The sequence below is a fragment of the Dreissena polymorpha genome, chromosome 2, assembly GCF_020536995.1.
Source record: "Dreissena polymorpha isolate Duluth1 chromosome 2, UMN_Dpol_1.0, whole genome shotgun sequence".
Lineage (NCBI taxonomy): Eukaryota > Metazoa > Mollusca > Bivalvia > Myida > Dreissenidae > Dreissena > Dreissena polymorpha.
The window spans coordinates 70,577,220-70,604,800 of record NC_068356.1 but is presented as its reverse complement, the minus strand read 5'-3'; the positions used below and the strand labels follow the sequence as shown (position 1 = coordinate 70,604,800).

General features: G+C 34.2%; 1 long non-coding RNA gene across 1 annotated transcript in view; it reads left to right on the top strand.

The window, feature by feature from the left end:
* Positions 1-20,022, top strand: part of LOC127870301 (uncharacterized) — a 40,807-nt gene extending 20,785 nt beyond the window's left edge. The window contains exon 3 of the long non-coding RNA XR_008044746.1: positions 20,001-20,022. This is a non-coding gene — a long non-coding RNA (uncharacterized LOC127870301). The remainder of the gene's footprint in view (positions 1-20,000) is intronic.
* The last annotated feature ends 7,559 nt before the right edge of the window (positions 20,023-27,581 follow it).

Below are 27,581 nucleotides of genomic sequence, written 5' to 3'. Positions count from 1 at the left end.
GCCAAATGAGGGAGCAAAGCCCTGAACAATTTTTAATTTTTAAAACCAGGTTTTTAATTTTTCAAAGTTTTACGGCCCTTGACAGGGAAATGACAGAGAAGATTGTAGTACTGGCTAGGTCTATTGAACCCATTAATAAGTAATGCCCATCTAGCTTGTCAAAGCTATCTATGGCATGGGACCTGATTTATGATAGGACAAAGACAGTTTGTGGGGAGGACAAGGGTCCTACTTGGTAAGCAACCGGTAAGCCTGTAGTTGTACATCACTGTAACGGCTCATTAACAGGGATGTGGAGGGGGGGGGGGGGGGGGGCGGCTTAAGTGGCTTGGGTGTCCAAAAGGTTTAATAGGGGCCTTTTTTATTGGCAAGGGGATGCTCCTAAAACAAGCTCAATGGATCTTGAATTTAAAGGGAAGTTAAAGATGAGTTTCAATTATAGAATCTGGTAGGCTGTGTATTAAAAAACCTGATACATTGGTTTGAAAGATAAAATTTTAATGGAGACCAACAACAACAGAGATGGAATACTTTAATATCATGTGAAAATAATAAATCACAATATAGTTTTCAAAGACAGGGCATTAAAATGCCTTTCAGCTGATAATTTTAAGTTCTAAGCGGACCAAATTCTTGTCCTTTTTCTGTGGCAAATGTTGCATAAACATCTTGCTGCACTAGTATAGTTGTAAGCTCATTAATTACATGTGCATACAATCAACTATCATGAACAGTCATACATTTGTCAGATTGTTGATTAATTTTCCTTCTTAATCTCATTAAAATAAGACATATCCTGAAGGGCTTGTGACAGGTACATCTCAGTGAAATATGTACACACAACAACACACCTGTGTGCTGTCAAACTACTCACAGTATCTGTTAAACAGGGTATTACCTTGGTATTAGAGCCTTGCTCTGAGAAACGGGGCTTAAAATTAACCCTTTGCATGCTGGGAAATTTGTCGTCTGCTAAAATGTCATCTGCTGAATTTCTAAAATTAGCATTTTCTTAGAATTTTTTCAAAGAATACTATCAGAATAGTAAACAGTTTGGATCCTGATGAGACGCCAAATTCTGTGGCGTCTCATCTGGATCCAAACTGTTTGCAAAGGCCTTCAAAGTTCGGTTCCAGCACTGAAAGAGTTAAAATTAATGCATGCCCGTTATGTTGCATAAAGTGTCGTCCCTGATTAGCCTTACAACACTTTCGGCCTAATTAGGATTTGTGCTGAGAAGAGACGTCCTTAAGAGAAAAATGGTATCCCAACAAACAGCACTGATACAATCGGCTACCTGCGTTATTTTTCATTCCCATACAAGTGTTTTCCCTGTACAGCCTGCGCAGGCTAATCTTGGATGACACTGTATGTACATGCATTAACTCTTTCAGTGCGGGAACCGAATTTTGAAGGCCTTTGCAAACAGTTTGGTTCCAGATGAGACGCCACAGAACATAGCGTCTCATCTGGATCCAAACTGTTTGCTATTCTGATAGTATTCTTTGAAAAAAAAACGAAGAAAATGCTAATTTTAGAAATTCAGCAGACGACATTTTAGCAGACAACAAATTTCCCAGCATGCAAAGGGTTAAACTATATTGTCTCAGAGGGAGGTTCATATGTTTGTTTATTATCAGCCTAATACAGGTTCTCACAAATTGATAGCACCTTTGGCTGAAGTCCTCTGAAGGCCCTAACAGGCTTCCACACTATACATGTTATTCCATGTGCATGCCATACCAATTATACATTATTATAGACTTTTACAAATATATGAACAAAATATCAAACTATAACATTGTTGAAGTGCATGTTGGATTTGTAGAAACTTTATCTATGAGTTTGTTTTTGTTTCTAGACAATTATTAGGATCTCTGCTGTGTCTGTTTTCCTCTGGTATGCCATTGTCACGTGTACTACGGAGGATTACTTTAAATGCATGTTCCCGGCACTCCTTACTTTTAAATGCTGTGCTGATAATTCTTAATAGTAAATATTAGTAAGCTTTTATTGTTGTTATTTCCTCCTTTCAAAGCTCTGCATGCCATTTATGAAAATAATTTGTATGCAAATATGTCAATTATCTTTAATTGAGTCTGAGGCAAGGAAACTGGGAAAAAGTTGCATATTGGTTACATTACATGACTGCCTCGACATGCCTCAATATCTTCATAAGTCTGCATGCTGTTATATTCCTGGTTGCAGTTCTTTATTAAACTTAATTTATTTAAAATTCAAGGTAGGTATATTGTTCCATATATTCTTAGAATGTTGACATCAGATCATACTTGAAGGTTTTATGCAGAATGTGTGTACAGCAAAGATACAGAATGCTCCAATTATTGTTTGTATGGTTTACTAAGTTTGACATTGATTCCTACACTATTTTGACAGCCCTGGCTTTGGTTCCAACATTATTGTGACTGCTCTGACATTTGTTCCTACTTTACTTTTACAACCCAGTTAATGATTCCTATATTTTTTCCTACAATCTTATTGGTTCTTCTGTAGTATTTTAGTATTGTTGCTGCTTTAAATGAGTCTGAATATGCTTGCCCATTCAAAAAACCCTTATTATGTCTTCAAACAACATACAGAACAATAAAAACACATTTATAAAAAGATATGTGGGAGGTACAATATTTTTTTATTTCTATCTGGTTCAATACTTGTTCAAACAAAGATTAGAAATATTGGGCCTGACAACCAAACATTTAACAAAGTCCTTCACTAGATGTTGTTTGATGTTAAAATATAATATATTAATAACAATTGTTTTAAGAATCATACACTTATAAAAACCTTTGGAAAATATTACAATCCAACACTTATTAAGGATTGTAGACGTGTAGACGTGTCATAATGACCTATGTTTGCACCTTGTGGCACACCACTTGCCAGTTTTGTTTTTGCGTCTTACAGTTTATGACTTAAATAGGATGTAATCACACTTAGGAGGATTTCTTCAAGTATTTTTTGTATGTTTGCTGACAAGTTTGTGAAAATGTACAGTGTTTACCAAACATTTCATGCTCCCCTCTGCAGATATTGCAGCTGTTTGTTTGCACCCAGTGATGCCACAACATCCTGCTCATAAATAACTATACATGTATTCAGTTTTGCTTAAACAATTGTTCAACAGTGCTATTATTCTAAGAAATTAAACTTAAATGAAGCAAAGACAAGTTTACCTGTTTTGTTTTCAATTGTGTGTTTACATTCATAATTTTGATACTCCTGTTATTGTGATAATATTTAGTGGTCATTTATTAAGAATGGTTAGAGCACTCTCAACAAAGAAAGCCAAAAAGATTTTACTATGAATTTTTTAAGTCACTTAGAATATATCTGACAATTGGCTCGATTGGAGAAATGTACATCACTGGAACATGTCTGCGTTGCATTATATGCTTATATGGTAATATTCACTACAACTTTTAGGCATTGTTTAAAATAACCAATACAAAGGCAGAAATAAGAAACACTGTTTGTAATGATTAACTCCTCCATGTAATGGATGCATACAAATCATTTTGTTTGATCCAAAAGTAAGGTACTCACTAGGACAGAAGTGTGTCCACTTTGACTGAAGATTACCCTATTTTTGGAAAGCAAATACCTGAGGTCTTAAAGGAAATTTTTTAGGAACCATAAATACTTTTATGAGCATGTTTAACTGGCTATGACAAATAAATGCAACATGAAAAATATATTGCCATATTGTTGTTTTCTGAAGATTATGGTGGTATGATTATTATTCAGAAATCAGAGCTGCTGGGTTACACACCACATCAAGATTGACAACTTTATGAGGTCTCAGGTGGGTCCAGATATTAATATGCAGGCATTTGGAGGCATGGTCATGATTAATTAAGGGTCATCATGCAGCTAAGATTTATGATCAAGATGAAAGTTATACTGAGTAAATATGGTGAGGAGTTAATGACTGTTAATTATTTTAAAGCAATAAAACAGTACTTCTGACAATGCAATTAATGATAATCACTTATAAGTTGTAAAAGTTTGGCACTTAGTTTTGGTATGGGAATCATTTAGTATGAATACAGCCTTCTTTACAGTACAAATTGATTATCTCAAGACTTAACCAGAATTGTTTTTCTTTTAAAAACTGATGTTTGATTCAGCGTGCAAGAAACAAGCAGCATTTATAAATGTTATTGTGTCTTTACCTTTCACAAAATGGTGAAAAAGCATTGTTTGACAAAACAGAAACAATCTAAGCTGCTAAAAAGATAATTAAACTAATTGCCATCTAGTTGTTATACATTTTAAAGAGCGCTAAAGTTGAAGAAACAAATGTGTGTCTTTGCATTATGACAGTTTAAATTCATTTTAGTGCACCCGAGACTGTTAGATAAATCTTAAAAGTTTCATAATAATTATAATTAAATCATGTTCCAGGACTGTTGTGGGCCATCGGCCCGTCAGGCTATAGCATGACCACTTTTTGACAAAAAAAAGAGAAAAGATGACTTAGCTAGGAGATGAATTGCTTAATATCCTCTGGATCAGACATATTTATCATGCTTTCTTATTTAAAAAACGCCAATTTTCAATACAAAACTGATGCTGTTGCAAAAGTGATTAAATCCTGGTAGTTCTATCAGTTTTCTAACTTTGTTGTTTTCCAATGGTACAAACGAGCCACCGTACACTCCATTTTCCCCGATGTTTATACCGGAAGATGCAGACGAATTTTTTCAAAGAAACGAGGAAAGATATCTAAGTGAGTAAAATAATAACCATCACTATGTTGCACTAATAAAAATACACAAAACATGCTATATGACCTTCGTTCACATATTGAAGGAAATTAATAGTCCAAGAAACCCCTACTTATAGCTGAACCTAAGAAATGCAATATTGTTCCGTAACTAGGACGGCAATGCTTGTGCAGATGTTGATTTCTGCCCAACGTTCAATTGAAGGTATGAGACAGATCATCTTGTATCTAAAGCCTTTGACCCTGTCTCTTCAAATTAAAAATACAAACGAAAAAGGGCTCTATGCCCATCATGGTGTCCCTCTGCACGAAATATAAAAATACGGAAGCCCATACGGGACATACCTATCTTTTTATAAATCCAATCTGCTCATTTCTGCTAAGCATTAATCTTATATTATACTGCAAATAATGAATCCCAACATGGTCAGATATTACCACAGAAGGTGCCAACCTAGGTTGGCCAACCGCTATTTTGCCAACATTGGCCCAACGTTAGCATGCCAACACCAACATCATGCCAACGTGATGCCGACATTGGGCCAAAATCGGTCTGCTATCTGGGGTATTCATTATTTTCTTTTGCAAATCCAAAAATAAACATATATGAAAATACTTAAAAAAAGCCAAAGGATTTATTTGAGCCTATACATTTTCATGGGATATAAAAAAAAGAGGCTAAATTATGAGATCTATATCATCTAGTGAAATTTGTTGCCATAAAATACAGCGTAGGGAGCCTGGAGACAGGGGTGTACGGTCAATCTTAAGTATAAACACTTTGCCCCCCTTCCTCAACAGTAGTGGCAGCAATTGTCGTCCCTCTATGCAAATTCTTTGTCAATTTTTTTCCCTAGGAATATTGAAGCTTCCATCCATGCAAATGGCGGCATATTTTGATACTGTGGTTGACTTTACATTTCGTTTTGTTCTGGCAATTTATTAAGATTTGTTAAAATTGTTTAACCCTTTCCAGAAGATGTCAAACTTTGGCCTCAAAACCTCCCACATGTCACAATTTAGCCTTTATGTTTAAAAAAAAAAATCCCGGACTTTTTCCCCCAGTAGCTTCGCGCCTTCGGCGCTCGCAGGCCTCTGGCACTTAGAACCGGACCACTCTGAAAAGTCCGACGACCCCCCTGTGTTCACGCAAGAAAAGTGTGCATAATAGCTATCATTGTAATCCAGTGATTATGTAGACTGTGACTTAACCAGTTGCAATCCAGTAGAATTGGAAGTCAAGATTTGTTGATTTAACATACCAGGCTATTTTCATGTCACAGTTTCAAGAGCCACATCCTGTATTCAACAGTTAATCAAATATTTCATGAATAAGATCTTTTTCAAGAGATCATGTGTGTTCGAAGGCAATTTGCATTTCAAGAGCTGTCAGATCCATGAACAATCAGGTTGCTCTCTTATGTATCAGGATGTTTTCATTGACGATAATAATTGTGCAATAAATTGAATATGGAATTATTTAAACAATAATCTCTTTGAACAGCCTTGGGGATGGCTGTTCTAGATTAAATCCTGTATAAATAAGCTGTGAAAGAGTGTTAAAGTAGAACATTTTGTAAGTCTAATGTCCTGGGAACTCCAAAGTGGTTACTGAATTACATAAGCTTTCTTTAATGTTAACAGTTGCTTCTAAAGCTTTAACTTATATATTGTCTTTTTTGTTGATGATAAATTTCATAATGTTATTCAGGGTGAGATATTATTGTATGAAGTTTGTTAATTTTCTAAGTGTATGATCTTCTTTAGGAGAGCTTTAATAAGTGTACCAGGGTAACTGATAGAAGCAGCAGTAATTGTGTTTTCAGTGTCAGGCATCACATCTGGTGAATAATTTTGATAGTAAATGCACAATGGTTTGTTTCAAGTCATTAGGCCATGTATTTACATTGGCCTAACCAGTGAACAGGTCCAGGGTGCAAATATCCAAAAATGGCCTACCCAGCTTTTAGCTAGGCTCAGATTTGGCGAGAAAAAAATCTAGGTTACCATATATACACAAATGGTTTTATTTCATATCCCAATTTATTTCACAAGATATTCTTAAGATACCAGGAACAATATTTCCAGATTCATTCTGCTTTACCTAGATCACTTAGCTGTACTTTAATACAAGTGAGAGGTCAAACACGTGTGCTTTGACCACGAGATTAGTTTGCATTACTGCAAATAGGCCTCAACACACATACAACCATACACAAACAAATTCATTGTAGTAACCTAGATGTAGACAACTATCGGACAGTGACCTGCTATATTTGTCTCAACAGATCATGACCTTACTAATAGCCAATTAAACTGTCACTTCTAGCATGTGAGCTGCAACCATTGGCTGTCCCCACACCTGGACACTAAAGATGCATTTTTAGCATAGGTGCTTGCACCTATGCTTATGGTATATACCACATTTTGAAAATCCACATCGGTCGGTTACCCTTTATGAAGCCTTACCTGATCAAAAATCAGACGAAATATCTATTTAATTTAGTATATGGTAATTCTTACAAATTTTTTTTTGGAAACGTTTTTCTAACGTTTTCTTCCAAGAATATTGCTGACACCGTTTTTAGTGAATTTTTCTAAGACCGTTTTATGTCAAAAAATCTTCTTATAACATAAAACAAATTTCGTTCGTAAAACAATTCTGTTCTTGTTGATAGTGACCTCACACCTAATTTATATGGGATCCCAATTTCGATTTCCTTCGTTTACTGTTCTGTGAGAGGTCAAATGTTTACATAACTGAATTAATAAGGCCCTGGTTAAAGTATATGTAACATTTCATCGGTTAATTATAAATAGAAATTAAAACATATTCTCAGCAGGAAGTGGGGCATAAATCACTTTTATTCTTTGAAAATGTGTACAAAATGGCGGAGTACGATGAATGTTTTCTGATTTATGACATGGATTCTGACGTGCCTTTCTATGGATTTGATGAAGTAGAGTTTAAAAGTAATAGAGTTGTGTTAATTGAAGTTAAAATGATTTACTTTGAGCCAGAAATTTACGTTACGAGTAGAGTTAACGGTTTAAATGTGGCATCGGATTTAATGGATTAGTGCGAATTCTGGACGAGTGCTGTGTCTGTAAAATATTAAATGGAAAGCTGTAAATGTATCAAGTCGGAAAAGAAAACGGATGGTTGCATAATGGTATGCGTGAAATAATGTAATTCTACGTATTTATTTTCATAGTTATGTCATTTTGTAACCATTCACATTCGTCACTATATGGAATTCCCGTTTCTAAAAATAGAGCATTTTGTTAACAAGGGGGGCGACTCGTGATGTCAGCAATCGTTAAGGCTACAATATACTAAATAATCGAGTCATGTACTTTCTAAACAAATCATCATATTTTCCTCGAAGGCATGTTATACACTTTGTTCTGATTTTATCGTTTGGAGATATTGATAGGGTAAGCATAGGCGTTCACTACTTAATCCCTGAAATAGGATAAAGTTGGAGATTAAAGTAAAAAATGGCACTGCAAAAGGTTACAATCCACTAGAAAACGGCCGAAAAAGGCGCAAAAACAGTCGATTTTGATTTGAGTCGAATTTGTTTTTGGTTTGAACATGACAAATCTTTTTTATTGCTTAAATCGATTCAGCTAAGAATGCCCGTCAAGAAAAGGTATGGTTATGAGGGTCTCTATGTGCAAAATGTTGTATTTATTTTCGCTCAAAGTTGTCGCTTTTACATCGAAACATATAAGGAAACTATTTAGTATATTTTGACCTAAACATTTACTTCAGCAGCAACTTCCCTGTATCTTGCAACTATGCTTTCAGCGCCATCGGCGCTCTCGTTTCATTTGTGAGGTGTATATCCTGCATATTTTGCTCACAATTGCATTAACAACTACTCATTTTTGATCAAGCCTGGGTCTATTAAAATGTTATCAAAGTTCCTCATGAGTGTTGTATAAACTTGCTATGTCTGAGGTACTCACACCTCTGGTTGACAGAGTTCTGAATTAGCAGACTGAGATATTTTATCTGCATAAACATAGGGGCATTACCCAGATTTCTGAACATTTGTCTGGCAAATATTTGAGTTGTTGAAGTTAGATTTCATTGAAGCCTAGCAGATAAAAACTAAAATAGGGTTTGTTTTTTAGCTAAGGGGGATGGTATCAAAGTTTTTTTCGATATTAAAAGATAAGTTACTCACTGCTTCTAATGTTGAGATTATTACCAGAAACTGACAGCCTGAAACCCCACTTGTAACACATGATGGCCCAAACAACACTTATTTTAATTATATTTTAAATATATTTTATGTGACAACTCAAAGCTGGTTTTATTAGTTTTTGAGCTGCTATTAGTAAAAAAGTCAACTAAACCATTCAGCATTCACTATTGATTCTTATAATTTTATAAGCAAGAACAATACATTTGCATTTAACCCTTTGCATGCTGGGAAATTTGTCGTCTGCTAAAATGTTGTCTGCTGAATTCTAAAATTAGCATTTTCTTCAATTTTTTTCAAAGAATACTATCAGAATAGCAAACAGTTTGGATCAAGATCAGACGCCACGTTTTGTGGCTTCTGATCTTGATCCAAACTGTTTGCAAAGGCCTTTAAAATTTGGTTCCAGCACTGAAAGAGTTAAACACTGCATTATGCTGTATTACTGTGCTGCTTGATTTACCCAATCAACCCATATAAAAGTTGTTTGCTATTAGTTATAATTATTATAAGCATTTGCAAAAAAGGCGTGTGCATTCATTTAACAGTAGCTTCATCAAAATCTGTTGCTCTTTATGCACATTTTCTTTAAAAGGTAAATTTTCCATAAATTTCTCTATGTGGAATACAGCAAAAACAAATACTGGAGTAGAGACTCAATAAATTGGTATACAATAAATTGCATCGCATTTTGCCATTTTGCATAAGAATCAATTACTTATAAACTGAAGGGACAATATATTAGAAACAGCTGGTCTCCTACAGCAGCTTATTGGCCGTGAGTTACACAGAGCTTGTTGGCTGTGCACATTTTCCAGATGACCTCAGCATTGCGGTCAGAGTTGCTGTTGATCATAGTAACTCTTTACTATAATGCATGGGCAAATAAAACCATGTCAGATATTTTAGTTAGTTCTTTGTAGTGGTGTGTAACCGTATACGTGAGTAAACGTTTAAACTTTGAAGTTGTTTTATTTCTGTATTTCTTGTCAATATCGGCACCCTATGAACAGTTGCTTCCAGTGACTTCAATCTATAATGACACCGGAAGGATATAGATTCTGAATCTTTCCTGACCTATTTGTCAGCTACATTCTCTATGACCCTATGATCTGATGTCGAAAGTTAACGGAAAACATGAAAACTGATTCCTGGTAGTAATGGCACTTGGGAAAAGTCAATATACTAACACGAATTCCAGCATATGTTATAGTATAATAGCATTTTCCTGCTAACTTGTTTATTGGACTTATAATTTCATGAGAATTTAAAGGGGCCTTTTCACATATTTTGGCACATATTGATGTTTGTCATTTAAAGCTTTATATTGATAAATGTAAACATTGGATCTAAAAAGCTCCAGTAAATAACAAGGATAACATTAAAGAAAGAAAATAAGTAACTCAACTGGGCTCGAATCACTGACCTCTGAAGTAAAAGTCTATCGCTTACACCACTGTGGGTCATCCGGACTGATACAATGAGTGATGTATTTTATACTTATTATAATATAAGCATTCCTAGTAGTATCCCATAATACCGGTATAACAACACCACCAGAACTCTCCAAATTATTCAATCATTTCGCGTTGCAACGCTTAAATTTTTTCAGTTTTTTCACTAGTAAAAAAATGCATAGAATGGATATTGTAGAGCATGGTATATGTTCAGTATTATTGTTTCCTCACAAATATCATTACTAAACTAAAAATTTGCATATCTGAAACTTTTTTTTTAATTTTGTCAATTTATCAAAATGTGAAAAGGACCCTTTAAGCTGTTTCAACAATGTTGATTTCTAGCATTACACATTATGATGAATGTAAAGCAAACCTACGTAGTATTTCATCTACATCCAAACTACAAACTGTATGTATTTTTTTTACGCTCTGCAATAGCATTTCTGGCTGTCCTGACTTGTACTAAAGGATGCTTATTTTTTAAATCTTGTACAAAACAAGAAGAAATATAATTTATATTTGTATTTAATTGATTTCATTGTGCCTCAGAAAGTTGTTATTCTGTTGCTGTTATGTACTTTAACCACTGAGTATATAAATTGCCACTTAATGTTCAATTTGAATAACAATGCTTTCAAGTTATTTTTTATTTAAACTTGTAAGTTAGTGATTTTTTGTGGGCCAAGTGTGAGGTTTGGCGCGTTGTTCGACTGGTTTTATTTATTTGTATGTTTTGGGTCATGTCTAAATTATCATAAAGTAAGTTTAAACATATTTATTTCAACTTGACTGCATGGAAAGTCTCAGGCTTTTTGAGATGCTCAAGTTTCCTTCCTGGGTAGGGCTAGTACTTGGTGAGAGAATTAAAGAATGCTTTCACAGTTAAGGAATCAAACATGTGATCAGCAACCTTGTATGGGATATTGGTCACTAATGCCTTTTATAAAAGACAAGTGTTGGTTTTTAAGATTCGCCTTTCTGATAATGTTTCATGATTTTAATTGTGTTTATTAATGTGCTGGTTATTGTGAATAAATGGTTGACACATTTCAAGTTAATTTTGGTTGGTAAGATATCAATAAAAACAACTACAATTTTGCATTTCTTGACAGCCCACAATTTTAATTGAAGAGTATACCCACTATTGGTGCTGGAAAAGCATAACCTTATAGATTTAGCAGTTAAGAACTTCTAGTTACATTTCCATTTGGTCTAGACAGATCTTTCGATTTGCAATTTAAAGAAAATCTATTTCTGGCAAAGATCTTGTCTCCAATATTTGGCTTCTTGGTAAGCACTACAAATTTGCCTGCAGAAAAAATATCAACCCTCTAATATGGAATGCAATCCTCTATCCATTATAGATTTCTATTGCAGACATGGTTCTAATGTGAAGATTGACTTACAAATAAATTCTTTCACCCTTTCCCTCTCAAAAGCAAAGTGAAAATGGCTATATGCAAACAGCATTAAACCAGAATACCCTGCAAGTAACTCGTGGTCTGTTCAGGTTTTATGCTGTTTGCTGCTCATCAGTACCTTAGGGTTGGAAATAAAGCCTTTAAAACTTGAATCTACTAAGAAAGGCCTTTAATTTAAAATACCTTTCTGAGGGACTACTAATGCATCAAAATACGTATCTAAGTGGTAAAGGATTAAAACCTATTTAAACTAGCTTTTTCGCGTAGCTGTATACGCCAGCTTTTCACCTTAGCCTGACCTTTGAAAGCGACTAATCAAATTGAAAATAAAATTTCCGCCGGTAGGCCTAAAACTTTTCGAAGTAGAAAAAGTGCAAGCTGCAAACAGATTTCACATTAACATTTATATGTTATTCCATCCACTTTCTATTTTTGGGAAGTATAGGGTATGAAAAGGGATACTACAGTTTGTTTAGCAACGATGTTAACTGCGTATTCAGCATGAAACAATTGTATCTCTAATGATAAGGTTTGAGAGATAGAGCAGTTTTACGCTCAATTCTTGACATCAATACAGAGTGTGTGCCCCTTTATATTAAGAAGAATGTCAGCGCCAGAGCATAATTTTTTTATTTTTTTTTATTTTGTACTTAAAGGCTGTGTTCTCATATTAGGCAATTACTACGATATTGCATTCTGTGCATTCATAAATTTTAGATCATATAAGTATTGTTGTTCAATAACCTGATAATTATATGCTTTGACGAAAGTATTTAAAATTGTGTTCGAAAATGACCGTTAAACACGTTATAAAGCTTTAAAAGTGTCGTTGTTCCAGCAGAGGAATTGTTACCTCACTTTAATGCTGTGCATTCCAACCCGCAAGGTATAAAGGTCAGTTTGCGGTCGGACAGCTACAGAAATCGTATAAACGCTATTGCGTTAACTATGTGCACTTGAAGTTAATTTTGATCAGAAAGATACTAAATAAAGATATTTGGCAATATTATAACGGTATGTCAATCATAGATTTTTAATGTTTTCAATTGCATGATAAGGACCCATTTTGATTAATTTAATTAGAAATATTTATCCATTTAGACCAATTTATTAAGCATGAGCATGATGATTCATGATACTATTATTAATGAAATCAAATAAGAATTTGGTGTTGTCGGCTGACCTATATGCTTTCATTTATTTTCATGCTTCTTGTGTTTTTCTATTCTGTTAATATAGATATCTGAGTAATAATATAAAATAAATCGAAATAAGCCATGAAATCTGGTGCAATACCTCGTAATTGATTTGAGTGTGATGCAGCTAAGAACTGCGCAGAAAAAAGGCATTCACTATTTTTGACTTCATAGATATAACTTTTGATCTTTCATGAACACAGACGTCAATCAACGCCTTATCTTTTAAAAAGATATTTCTTGTTATTTGTGCCATGATAATTGTATGAAGTGATATCTGTCACACAATCCTCATTTTTTGTGTCAATTGAAATTTAGCAGGGACATCCATGTTCCCTGATGTCTAGACTACTACATGTTGTTTTTTTTAATATAAAAGTCTTTTTTTCATTCATTTCTACTCATGGTATTTCCCTATTGATGAATTACATGCATTTCAGTTGTAACAGTTGGTATTTATGTGAATCAACTGCTAATATGTCAACCCTGTAGGATGAAAAGTGTGTCATTGCTGTTCATCAATCAGACCTAATTACCTTTTATCAGTTTTATATTCAAGTAGATTGCTACAGTTGTATTGAAAGTATTTATTAAATAGAGTATAGCATTAGCTTTGTTATAATTGGAAAACGGCAAATTATACTAAGAAGGTGAACAAAGCACATTGCATTGGTTGTATAAAAAAACGTGTCATCGTCAATTGTTAGAGTTTATTGTCTTTAATGTGCCATATACCAGTATAGTATATTTAATCAAATCAGTCCATAATTGTACTGACAATATACTGATATATGGCACTTTGAAAATGTGACTTCACATTAACATTTTCAAAGTGCAATATACCAGTACACTTCAACACCGTTATTTCGAAATCGTTGGGACCGTTAAAAAAACTTCGGATTAACGATAATTCGAAATAAACATTTGACAGACGATCTCTTTGATCCTGAAAAAATACAACATTGTGGAATTCGCATGGTTCGGTCACACTGTACTTTTAATAATTGTTTTACTTTAAAACGTAAACTAGTCAGATAGCAATAAATTTCTACTTGTTAAAAACGGAGGAATAAAACGATTCTTTTTCTTCTTTTTATTTTTCTCTAATTACAGAACATATAAAACATAATGCATAGCGCATCATACATGTAAATACATATAAATACATACATTTTCGGAAATGAATTCACCTTTTTTTAAATAAGACGCGATGTCTTTCTGAACACCGGCGTTAGCAGCACTAAACTGGACGCGTGTAACATATTTCTCCAATTTGTCAAGGGAATTGAAGAACTGGCTTCCGCCCGTGTTTTGCTCGCAGAACTGTCTTATGTCGTTGATGCATGTGGTCACACGTTGATTAGATATCATGTTCATCCATGTGTTGTCGGCCTCGTCGTCGGCTTTTGACGACATTATAAAATTAACATGCTACGTGCAGGCGACAAAGGTGTAATTATCGGCTTTGACGCACAACGCGCAGACGACATAGGTGTGAAATTACGCTCAGTGATTTGCAATTTTGACTTCGGATTAAAGATTGATAATAAGGTGCGAATTATAGTGTTGGGACCGACATAATCACTTCGAATTAACGATTTCTTCCGTTTAACGAACTTCGGATTAACAATGAAATTTTACATTGAACAAAGAAGAACCAAAATCGGGACCCGAAAAATACTTCGAAATAACGGTGACTTCGGATTATCGGTGTTCGAAATAACGGTGTTGAAGTGTATAGTATATTTAATCAAATCAGTCCATTATATGTACTGACAATAAAATGTCTCTGACAGTATTTACTATACATTTCACTGTTCTGTGAGTGCTTGATATCATAGTGTGTGGTAACAAGCCAAAGTGTTGTTTGCTTTCTTAGTGCATGTCGCTCTCCTATTGTTGGTGAAGATTTTCAAACACATCAAACCACTACTAATGCACTGTGACAGTATGAAAAATTGTGTATAGCCATATTTGTATACATTAAGGTGTATTTAAAGAAATGTACGTGATAGCAAATAAACAAATTTAGGTCAGCGTTCTACATAGGGGTGCGATATCAGCGCCACTCTCGGACACTTCAGCAGGTTATTCACCTTTCGCATGCAAAGTGTTGATTCCTTGCAATCTTGACCTAAAATGAGAACAAAACATTGTTTGCATTGCCAAAACATACATTGAGTCAATAAAGAGAAAATGTATAATCATGAAAATGTTTGCTTTTAATATTAAATATTAATATTAAAGAAAAAAGTGAAATTGTTTAGGTGTAATATAACATATTGACCCTATGGCATTTGTAAGTACAAAATTGACTTTTTATACAAGAATATAGCTGAAATTCTTTATTTTTAATTGTTATGAATAAGATTTTAGTTTTATAACATTGTTAAGATTCAAACACAATGTTCATTATTATATTGCAAGTATTGTTAGTACAGAATGATTCTTTTTGAGATGTCCTAAACAAGATTTTTATTTCATGGAGGATTTTTAAAAAACATGGTTTTTCTGCATACAAAAATGGTTGCATCAAATAAAGGTCAGTAAAGTAAGCCATGAATCAAATTTGCTAAATTACTGACCTCAAATGACCAGGACTAGTCACACAGTTTTGAGTGTCCTTACCTATCACCCAGCTCATTCATGGAGATATTGTCAAGTTCTGAATGATAACATGTTCTTGTTCCTTATGTTAAAAGTACGGAAGAGATGTCCGCATTAAAAGATAAGACGCAAAACAGATTGTACAAGTGTTCACCTAAGGGCAATGACATTTAAATTTATTTATCATTTTCAAATATTTAAACTGATCCTAGTTTAATATGTCAAATTCATGAGAGACTGTCCTGATTTATGTACATTTTCACTCCATATACTGAGATGAAAATGTTTGAGTTTACAATTATGAATCTGCTTCGTGAGATTTATATTGGCAATTAATAAGTAGTTAAACTCTTGTTTTGGTATAAACACTCCATAGTGAACAATGGTAGATATAATAGTCACATATACATCAAAAAGATGGATTGATGTTAACTTTTTTACATTAAGCAACAATTATGATAAGCTGAGAAATGGCCTGAGACAATAATTCAAGATAAAACATGTGATTGAATTCTCTTCATGTCACACTTACTTTCACTTTACTTGCTATTGACTGAAGCAATTTTCTGTTTGTTTGTTTTTTGTAACAAAAGGCATGAAAGTTGCTTTTAAATCATTTTTAATTTCTTCCGCAATCGGTTTATCTTTACACTAAGAGACAACTACTGTTATTATTTATTATTTAACAAATTGTTAAAAAAGCTCTATAGTAATACAATCATCTTATCGCCTTGCTATCATCCGAAAAGTCTGTCTGATTTGTCACGTTGTTAAATTCCTAAAAACAAAAAAACTTGTCTGAGTATTCACAATGCATGTTTAATCCATTATAAATGCTACTTGTAACCATCATATCATTGGATCTAAAGATTGATTAAATGCTTGCCACTTATTTTGTACACTGGACTGATACCTGTTAATGATGTGTGACAACCGTACCTTTCATGATTGCCAATTGAGTTTAATAATCATTAATTCAATCAGAGCACAATGCGATGATTCATGACTTGTTTTGAACTTTGTTTAACTCCTTAACAGGTATTCAGTGCTCACAAAAAAGATCTGGTGCTAACCATATAACAGTCAACTGTGAATAATTTGATATAAGATTGTAATCCGGATACTGATCAGGAATGCTTCTTCTGTGTCAATAATTCCATGGACACTTTTTCATCCTTGTCAAAAGCCTTCTCCAAGTTATTGTCTTCACCTAGCCCATGTTGATTTGTGATGCATGTTTAATAGCTATTATGATCTAACTGGCAAAGATCTCACATTTGTTTTTGGATCACATATGGCTTATCAACAATTCCATGATAGATATAGGTCTCTGCTATGGAATCAGGTTGCAGGATATCAAAATGTCAGATCTTAAGACAATACCTCTACTTGTTTATAGATTGTTGGCGATTGAAAGGCAGTGCTACAAAGGGCATCAGGTTTCGGATATTAATTACTATGTAACCACTTCAGTTCCTCATGAGGCATCACCTTTGCATGACTAGTGTATCATTTTATGGCCTCTTTTTATGATAAACATATTCATTATTTTATCTGATCACCAGTAAAATCTGAGTGCATTTCAATACATCCAAGTGTTCTTCACTGCCTACCATACTTAAGATGTTTCAGTCTGCTGCATTGTCTTTACACGTGCATTTAAGCAGACTAATTGACCTAATTGGCAGAAATTTGATGATGGTATTATGGTTCCTCTTTTGGCTGTTTAGTGTACCAAAAAACCTCAAACGTATAACTAATGATTGAAATGTTAGTTTTAATGTTGGCCACCCTGCTTAATTGATACCAGCTTTGTCCACTGAAACAAATGGGATCATCAGATAAAAGCAATCTCTTTTATCCCCTTGTTTAAGCTTCTTAAAAGAGAGATTAGGGGCTGTTTAGCAAAGCAGTGATTTAAGATAACCAAAATGGTAAGTTGTCATGATATGGTATTCAAAAACATAAAAGAATGAAAAAAGGTTACCACATTGGACGAAAAAGTTGCAAGTTATCTACAAAAGCTCTTCAGAATGTTATCTGATGTGTACATGTCATGAATGGCTAAATGTTTGACTGTAGGTTTTTTAAGGCTTCTGTGTCAATGGTTAACTCACATTAACCTTTGGCACTCCCATTGAATATGGTTGAAACATGTTTTAAACTCTTTATGCAGTAGATGGCAACAATCAGTTTGTCATTATTATGACTACATTTTAGTGCTTCCATTCACATTGGTAATGCATTATGTCAAGCTCTGTTTGAAACCTAATGTCAAGCATATCATCTGACATGGTGGCATGGACACACAAAAAGATGGTCAAAGGTTATCTTTTGAGCACTATATATTGAAAAAGTTATCACTTCTCTGACACATGAGTTTGAAGGGACACAAAAAAATCAACATGGTGTATTTGATACCTTATATCTTATAGTAATTTTACACATTGTAAGTCCTATTCTGTTTTGCAGATTTTACTGTTGACTAGTGTCATATTATTTTCCAATCATATTGTCTGAAATCAATGATCTTCATAGAGATACCATGGAGAGAAGATAAACATCCCATGAGTGTGCATTTATTGAAAAGTGGAATTTGTAAATATTATTAATGTATACTCTTGAGTTCCTTGTTTGCAATCCATGACTATGAAATAAAATTAAGTAATAAAATGGGTTACTGAAACATGAAATAATGTCATTTCAATTTTGGAATTTTTATGTATTTGCATACCCCCTGAGATTTGATTGTTGGAAAGCTTGGCAATCCAAATATGCCTTATCCTTAACAGAGTAATTTTGTTGATACATAATAAGAAGGATTCAACATTCAGAAATCATCAATATTAATGTTGCAATATTGATGAGCTACATACAATTCAAAAAAGATTTGTTTCTGATATTATACATATTTTATTGCAATATTTATGCATTCTCACAGAAATTAAAACAAAGTATTTTAATCATAGTAATTTGTGTTGTACACCAGTCCCGTTCGACAGAAATTGCAACTTAAATAGCATCTCAATTTAATCCAAGGTGCACCATTTGACTGGTTCTAAGACTTGCGCTTGGAGTTTGTTACGACACCAGCAAAGATAGCATATTCCTAGTTTCTTTTTCATTTTTAACCAAAACACATTTTTACATAGTTTTTTTGTCAGACAAGAGGTCTGACAGTTTCGGAAATAATATTGGGCCTTAGCAAATTTTATCAGAAATGTCCTGGTCCGTCTTTTGCATGGTTAGCTTGTATCCTTATTAATTACTGAATTAACATGTTCTTAATCTTGAAGCATTAAGTTTTTACACATTGGAATAGACATCATCATCATCTCTGAAATTTCTTTAGCTGAAATAATTAGCTATTTTGATCCATTAAAATTCTAGACTGTACAACAATCTTGCCATATTTTCTTTTTTCAAAGTACCGGATGATACCACTCCAATAACAATAAATCAGTAGATGTAACTGCTTAAATCCTTGTTGTTTGATCTTTTTTCATGGACCCTAAGGTCCCTTTAAATAACTGGTGGATTGTTCCATGGGGTGTGTGATCCTCATTGAAGCGTGAGGTTGTTTTGTCTGGATGTGTCAGACATCCTAACATAGTGACTTACATTTTCACCACCATCCCCCTGCAGGGATAATGACAGCCTTGCTAAAAACGGGTCTCATTCCAGTTTCAATGGTAGCTTGTTAAAATTTAATTTATTGTGGATACACTGGTTTTAAGAGAAAATTACAGGTCTCTGTGAATGGGAAATAGAAACATGGAGGTTTGGATATGGATAATGAGCCAGTAAGGTCAGCGGATAAGCATTCCTGAGGCTACATAAGTGATGACAATGAAATAGGACCTCAGCATGTATGCGTGCCATTGCATGCCTTTCAGACTGGGTTTCAAGTTTTCTTTTCACATTTTACTGCCACATAATAAAATATTAGTTCATGTCACCTGAAATGGGAACAAAAATCAGTCTGGCAATGGCTTGGGAATTCATAGACATCTGCCGGTCTGCTTGGTCCCTCAACAGGTCTACTGGGAACTTGACTGATTTGCCCTATACAATACCACTTGTATCTTGTGTAAAATGTGTAAAATTTATTAACTTTCTTATTGACTTCTTTGTTTAGATTTAAGTTTATGATGAGCATTTGCTGTATATGAAATGTTTGGACTTGTTAGAAACAGGAAAATTCTGATGGTTAAGATTTCCGGTGTGTTTCTTGATATGGATTATTTACCCAGGCTGTTAAGTTGTAACAGACCATGAGAGTAGTAAATATTATCTATGTATAACTGGTAAGTCACAGTCAGTCGTTTATCAATGTTTTCTTTTCCTATTTACAGTGTCTGGACAGAAATGGGTGTGAAGACTGGGTATTGCAGTTTAGGTCAGTGTGTCCTAGTTTCATGGGCAGTAATTGTGTTAACAGAGCTCCAGATAAGGATTTGTGAAATAAGTACAGGTACAGCCACTGACAGAAAGAAAAGGAGTAACGCTTAAAATCAATTAGTACCTGTACTACCATATCCAAAAATACAGGTAGTACTGTACTACCCGTGTTCTTGGATATTGAAGGGTGTATAACTGACTTTACAGAAACATTTGCAGCAATTAAAATAAATATATGTAGCTTCTTAAACAGTTACTGTATAAGGTTTTCCATTCTGAATTATGATGCTAATACAACTACACATTAAAACTCATGACTAATACTATTTCTTCATTTTTCTTGACAAGAAAACACAAGCCAACTAGTAAGCTAAGTAAATGAACACTTATTTCACAGTCTCATCCATTTCCCATCGTGTTTTCTAACGTTTTACGCCACCGATGCAATCAAATCGTTTAATATCGGGGCGACAATGTCTTTTTCTGGGTTTACAGATTTAATGTCAGGATGGTTAGAAGACACCGTATGTAGTCATTATATGACAACAAAGTGTTGTTTTGAGCCGCTTTCGGTTAAGTCGGCATTCAATTGCGCGCAGACATATCATTTTTGATGGATTTACAAGTTACAGGAAATCACGCGACAGAATAGACAATAATATATGAACATATGAATATATTAACGAAAAGCGCCGTTAGGTTAGAGACCAACAAATCACGCTGCGCTGACGCAGACATATCAGTACGTCCAGATTTTTTTCGTAAATGCGTAAAATGGATATTAATGTCGTAATTGTATGTCCAGTTTATAAAAATAAATGCATAAATCTTCATGAAAAAGGCGTATTTACGGCTGTACGGCCCTTATCTGGAGCTCTGGTGTTAATATACGAGTCCTGCTCTGGGAAAACCTGGCTTTATGCATTAAATTGTGTAAAATGTAGTCCCAGATTAGAAGCCCGAAAAAGCTTAGCAAGGACTACACTTTCAGATGTCCTTGTAATAATTGTTTCAAAAAGTCTCTTTAGATCCAGTTAAGGTGAAAAGAGTTGTCCCTGATTAGCCTGTGTGGACTGCACTGGCTAATCTAGGACAACACTGTACATACATGCATTTAACCCTGTTTTCCAAATGCGTTGCTTATTTCTTGGCTGTTAAGGACCCTCCATATTGAAGCTGCATTTTATGATGGCTCAGACTTCGCCCAACACCCCTGCATAATTTGCCTTGAGGCTCATGAAAATCTTGGACTGATTTGGAATCTTATGCGCATAAATTTCCATTTCTATACAAAAAAATCACGCCCCACTACCATTTTTGAGGGGGGGGGATGTATAAAAGTTTCTTGGTATTTCTGACAACACCCTAGTTGGTCAGTTGCCAGTAACTGTTGAACTTGGTCATTCTATATTTATCAACTTAATTCAAAGATGCAGTTCAGTAGGAAGTGCTGAACCTGGGTGTTGTATGTGAGGGGAGATGATGTCATGAACATAATCTGATGTTGTTTTGTATCTGGGTGTCGGTACGCCCAAATCTATGCTAGTATATGTATCCCTTACAGTGGACGTAGATATTTCTATAGTATCAATGGGAACTTTATCTCAAGATCATTATTAATCTTGTCTCGATTATAAAAATTCTTAGTAACTATAAAGGCAATTTGTTGAGTTGTGATATTTTATACATTCTTCTGAAGGCTCTGATGTTAATCTTATCCTATGAGTAATTACCTGTTAGAGGCCAGAATGGAAATAAAGAGTAATTTGCAAATGAAACTTTGGGCTTGAAATTATTGACGTTTTATATTTGATATTTTGATATTTAGTACAGATAGAAGCTTTATGGTGTTTCACATGTGTACTGTATAATATTACAGTGACCAAAATAGAGCAGATATGTCACGGCATCTGTTATCATAGATCTGGCTGACCAGACCAAGTTTAGTATTTTGTCCATATATGGGTTGCGATGTGATTTTGACACCTGTCTTACTCACGTTTCTACCGCTGGGTCCACCAGATTGAGCGGTTCCCAGCTTAGAGCTGATCAGTACAATCAGTGTGAGAAAGAGGCACGAGAGATAGCGATGTCTCAAAGGTCTAACCAATCGGATTAGGCAGATAACCTATCATGAGCCGTGTGTAATCATACATGTGGCTTGCAACGATTATGATTGGCTGGTATTACTACACTAGATACTACTACAACTATACTACTCTATTGAAGGTATATGGTAATATGACACCTCATACCTGATATAGTTTTGTTTAAAAAGTTCATTTTGAAGTATTGACTTCAAGGAAACAACTTGTAAACAGCTAAAGAAGTCAATAGATGAAGCAATAAAGCTGTAAAATATATAAACACATCCAGAAATCATTTAAACTCCTCCACAATGGCTGATAATTGATTCATGGAATAATTAATGCATGCTCCTCTGAATAAATCACAAACATAATTATTCACATTCTGTTATGAATGAAATAGTCCAAACATGAGCTCCATTAGTACAATCAATGGTTGGAGACTATTGCATGTATATGGTATAATGATTTTGCATTCATTTTCTCTTTTGTACCATGTATACCCATTGTCTGCTTTATTGGGAGGTATCTAGAAGATTTCAACATTTATGCATTGACACAACCTATTTGAATAATAATAGTACCAAGAAGGAAAATGGACAAAATGGAGATGCATTATTATGTATATTATGCATTATTATTAATACAGCTGAGAAATTAATTCCTATGGGTGCTGGTTTTATTTATGACATTCACTTTATTTGATTAACATTTAATGTAAATTACAACAGGTTACCTATCCAGATACTGAAACATATCAACTTTTTCTCAATTGTGTGGCTTGTGCCTCTTGAAGGCCATTATTAATTTTTCTTGTAAAGCCTTCTGGCTATTTCATTAATACTGAGCATATTGTGATAACGATAACAAGTGATCCACATTTTTAACAACACGCTTTAAACACACACAATTCATCTAGATATCCGGATGTTCAACCCATTTTTCCCCTGCAAAATGTTGTTCTGCAGTTCACGAATAATTCGTGAACAGTTCATGAACTGTTCGTGAACTGAGTTCATGAATTGTTCACGAATAGTTCGTGAACAGAAAATGAGCCACGTTTGTGAAAAGTTCTTGAAATTTTAGTTCATTAACTGTTCATGAACACTAATGGCATGAAGTGTTCATGAAATATTCTTGAAACCTAATGGCATGAAGTGTTCATGAACTATTCTTGAAACCTTATGGCATGAAGTGTTCATGAACTATTCTTGAATCCGTGTGGCATGAAGTGTTCATGAACTTTTCTTGAACCATTATGGCATGAAATGTTCATGAACTATTCATGAACATCAATGGCATGAAGTGTTCTTGAACAGTTCATGAACAACAAAATTCTTGAAAAATTCTTCAGGGTTTTGCTGTTCACGAACAGTTCATGAACATTTTCCTTCTATTTTTCAATGGCTCATTTTCTGTTCACGAACTGTAAGTGAATAGTTCATGAACCATAGTTCTTCAAGAGTTCATGAACTGAGGTGGCATGAAGTGTTCATGAACTATTCATGAACAAGAATTTGTCAATTTATGCAAAGGTTATCATAAGTGTTACTAAAGCTCAACAAACAGGTCAGGGTAAGAAGAAACAAGTCTTGTATTAGCACTTAACATATTGATAGCAACATATAACAATAATTTAAATATAACACTTATAACTGAGATACAAGTGGTTTGATAATACTCTTTAAATTTCATAATACAACTTTGCACTATATGTTCATGAATAATTCATGTATTGAAAAGATTATGAATAGTCTCATTTTCAGTTCAAGAATCATTTACTAATCAATGGTTTCCCTGAAATGGTTACACTTACAGTTCCAAAGAACTTGAAATGGAACCAATGGCTGATCAGTTCAGCCGGTAATTTATTAAAGACTTACATTTTCAAATATAACATAAACCATGTGCCTTCCGTTTCAACTTCCTGTGCACACAATATTCTTTCTTTGTAAAAACAGCAATCCAATGTACATTGAGTTCTTGATATCATCTTAAACTGTTCTTGAAATAAGATGTCCTTAAAACGTTCTTAAACTTGTCTTTTAAGTCTTCCAAGAACAATGACAGATCCTTTTAAGAACATATTGGATTCTTAAAAAGTCCATCATACGTTCAAAAACATTGTGTAGACCTGTTTAAGAACATCAGAAGGAAACATGTTGTTCAAAAAAGTTCTTAAAGTGTTCAAGAATAGTTTAAGAATAATTCAATAACAGGAAAGGTCCTTAAAAAGTTATTGAAGTGTTCCTGAAGGCAGTTCTTGAACAGTTCTTGTACAAATGTTCTTAAAATTCTCTAGAACAGGTCAAGAACTCTAACTTACAGTGGTGAAAGTACTATGCATATTCATACTAACTTCACAGGTTTCACAAATCTACAAGATTTGTATGCTAGACATTTCAATATTACTTTCAAAAATATGTATGAAACATCTAGCAAAAAGGAATTCATGAATTATTCATGATGGATCCTTAAAGTCGGTCTCAGAAAAGTCATTAGAAATACTAGTGCTTGAAATGTTCATCACTAAGTATTTATGGTTAGATGAAGAACTGTTCATGAACTTTGAAATGTTCAACATTAATTCATAAACAGTTCATGAACATGTCTTAAGAACAGTTCATGTCCAAAAGTTCATGAACCAAGCTCAGGAACTTTTTCAGAACCGTTCATGAACAGTTCTTGATTGGCTTGAAGTGTTCATGAAATCATGAACAACATTTCGCCGGGGTTAACAGGGTTTTGTTGCTTCAATATCGTAAAAGAAAACAAAGGACAGGGAAACAAGAGTGGATACAATTTAAACCAACAAGAAACCATTGTTAAATAATACTCCCAAAATAATTAATATAATTTTACTTCCATAAATAAGGGTGGGAGTATACATGATCTAGCCTGAGCTTTACTAAAAATAATGTCAGTCATCGGTCACAAAGGCTTTGAGAGGGGTCTTTACCCTCTTTCTGTTCTTCATTCTCTACATGATCCACTAATGATGTTTATAAACAAGAGAAAGCTTAGTGCCTTATATAATGATTCAGTATGTTGAAACAAATCATGAAAATAAAAACATTAAAGTAATGATGACACTCTTCTTGTTTGTTGAGTCTTAGTAATGTCTTCTATGATACCCTGTAAATGGCTTAACAAGAAAATAGAACATTCAATTGGTAATAACTTATTTCTGATTAGAAATAACTTGTCACATGCAATATCGGCAATATTTGAGTGACTTATAGCGTCATTGATATCAGTAATTTATTTTCGAATTGTTTATTTTTGGGGGACAACTTAAATACTCACAGAAAACCACATGGATATCTAATAATTTACAACTTGCAGACTTTAAAAGTAATTATCCCCACGCTTTTTGAAAAGCGTGGGGATATTGTGGTTATCTCCGCTGTCTGTCCATCTGTCCTATTTCTGGCCGCTATCTCCTCCTACACTATAAGCACTAGAACCTTGAAACTTACACACATGGTACCTATGAGCATATGCGCGACCCTGAACTATTTGGGGTTGGACCAGGTCAGAGATTTTCACTCATTTTTTTATGTTAAATGTACTTTAAAATTGGCCATACTTTTTGCAATATTGAAGATAGCAACTTGATATTTGGCATGCATGTGTATCTCATGGAGCTGCACTTGTTGAGTGATGAAAGGTCAAGGTTATCCTTTAAGGTCAAAGGTCAAAAAACCAAATCCAAGGAAAGTAATAAGCTTTAAAGGGAGGTAATAAATAAACCTGCCAAATGATCATTTTTTTCGGCGTAAGCTGTATTAAGCCAGCTTTTCACCCTGACTTGACCTTTGTAAGTGTCCAATAATACTCAAATAAAATTTCCCGCGGCTAGGTACGAATGAATACACTTCATTTATTCCATTGGCTGATTTGAGTATAACACCATAACATTGGAAACATATCCGCGTCTTTGTAACACTGTTTTACTGCATGAAACAATTTTATCTCTAATGAAAAGGCTCAATAGATAGAACAGTTTTACAATCAATTTTCGACATAAATACAGTTTGTGCGTTCACCTTTTATTTTCAGAGAATTACCAGCGCAAAAGCGTTTATACTAGTAGCTATGTTGTCATATTTAGTACTTACTTGCATTGCATTTCAACCCGCGAGGTTTCGGGTCAACTCGCGGCCATTTGTGAAAGTCAGAGTTTATATACAGTTCATCACCGGAGTTCGCAGAAGGGGTTGCGATCATTGTGTTACACCGGTCTTACTGACAATAACGTACTGACTGTAATGCATTGCATTCCAATCCGCAAGGTATCAAGGTCAGTTTGCGGTAAGTTGCAGAAATCTTTATATAAACGCCGTCTCGTAAACTTTGTGCACTTGAAGTCTGTTTTGATCAGAAAGATACTAAATAAAGATATTCGGCGATATTATTGTGGTATGTCAATCATCGATTTTTAATATGGTTTCAACATTTGCATGATAAGGACCAATTTTGATAAAAATAATTAGGAATATTTATCCATTTAGACCAGTTTATTAAGCATGAGCACAATAATTCACTATACTATAATTATGCAATTAAATAAGATTCGAGTATTGCCGGCTGACCTATATGCAATCGTTTATTTTCATGTTTCTTGTGTTTTTCTATTCTGTAAATATAGATATCTGAGTAATAATATCACATAAAGCAAAATAAGCCACGAAATCTGGCGCAACACCCCGTAGTTGATTTGCTTATGATGTAGCTAAGAACTGCGCAGAAAAAAGGCATCCGCTACTTTTTATCTCATAGAGATAACTTTTGATCGTTCATAAACATCGACCACAATCAACGCCGTATATCTTTTTAAAAGATATTTCTTGTTAATAAATCAAAGCAGCACAGTAGAAGGCATTGTGTTTCTAACAAAAACATCTATTGTTTTATGTTATTTTACATTAACTTTTTCATTTCGACATGGATTTACTTCCAATTGATACTGAACATTTCTTATGACAATACAGTAAATCTCAACTATGCATGGCCCCATTACCAACCCTGGGGCGCCCCCTGGGTCAAACATGCGGCGTGGGGATATGTGTCGGCCTCTGCCGCGCCATTTCTAGTTGTATTTTTTTTTACATATTACATGTTGTTGCGGTTTTGTTAATAATGTGCACAGTAATTGTGCACTCAAGGTATCAAAACCAACCAGTCTGTTTATGAGCATTATTTAAGTCCTTTTAAACTGTTATTTTTGACCTTTATTATTGTACACTTGTTTCATGAAAGTTTTTTTTACAGATTGCATTTTTATGGTCCATAATACTCGGAAAATCAGCTTTGCTATTAAATGTCATTTTCTTGATGGCAATTCTTATCCTTTAAAAGACAATTAGAAGGATCTACAATTCCTGCATGAATATTCATAGTGTGATCATGAAGAGTCCAGTTAAGAACAACTGTTAAGGATACATA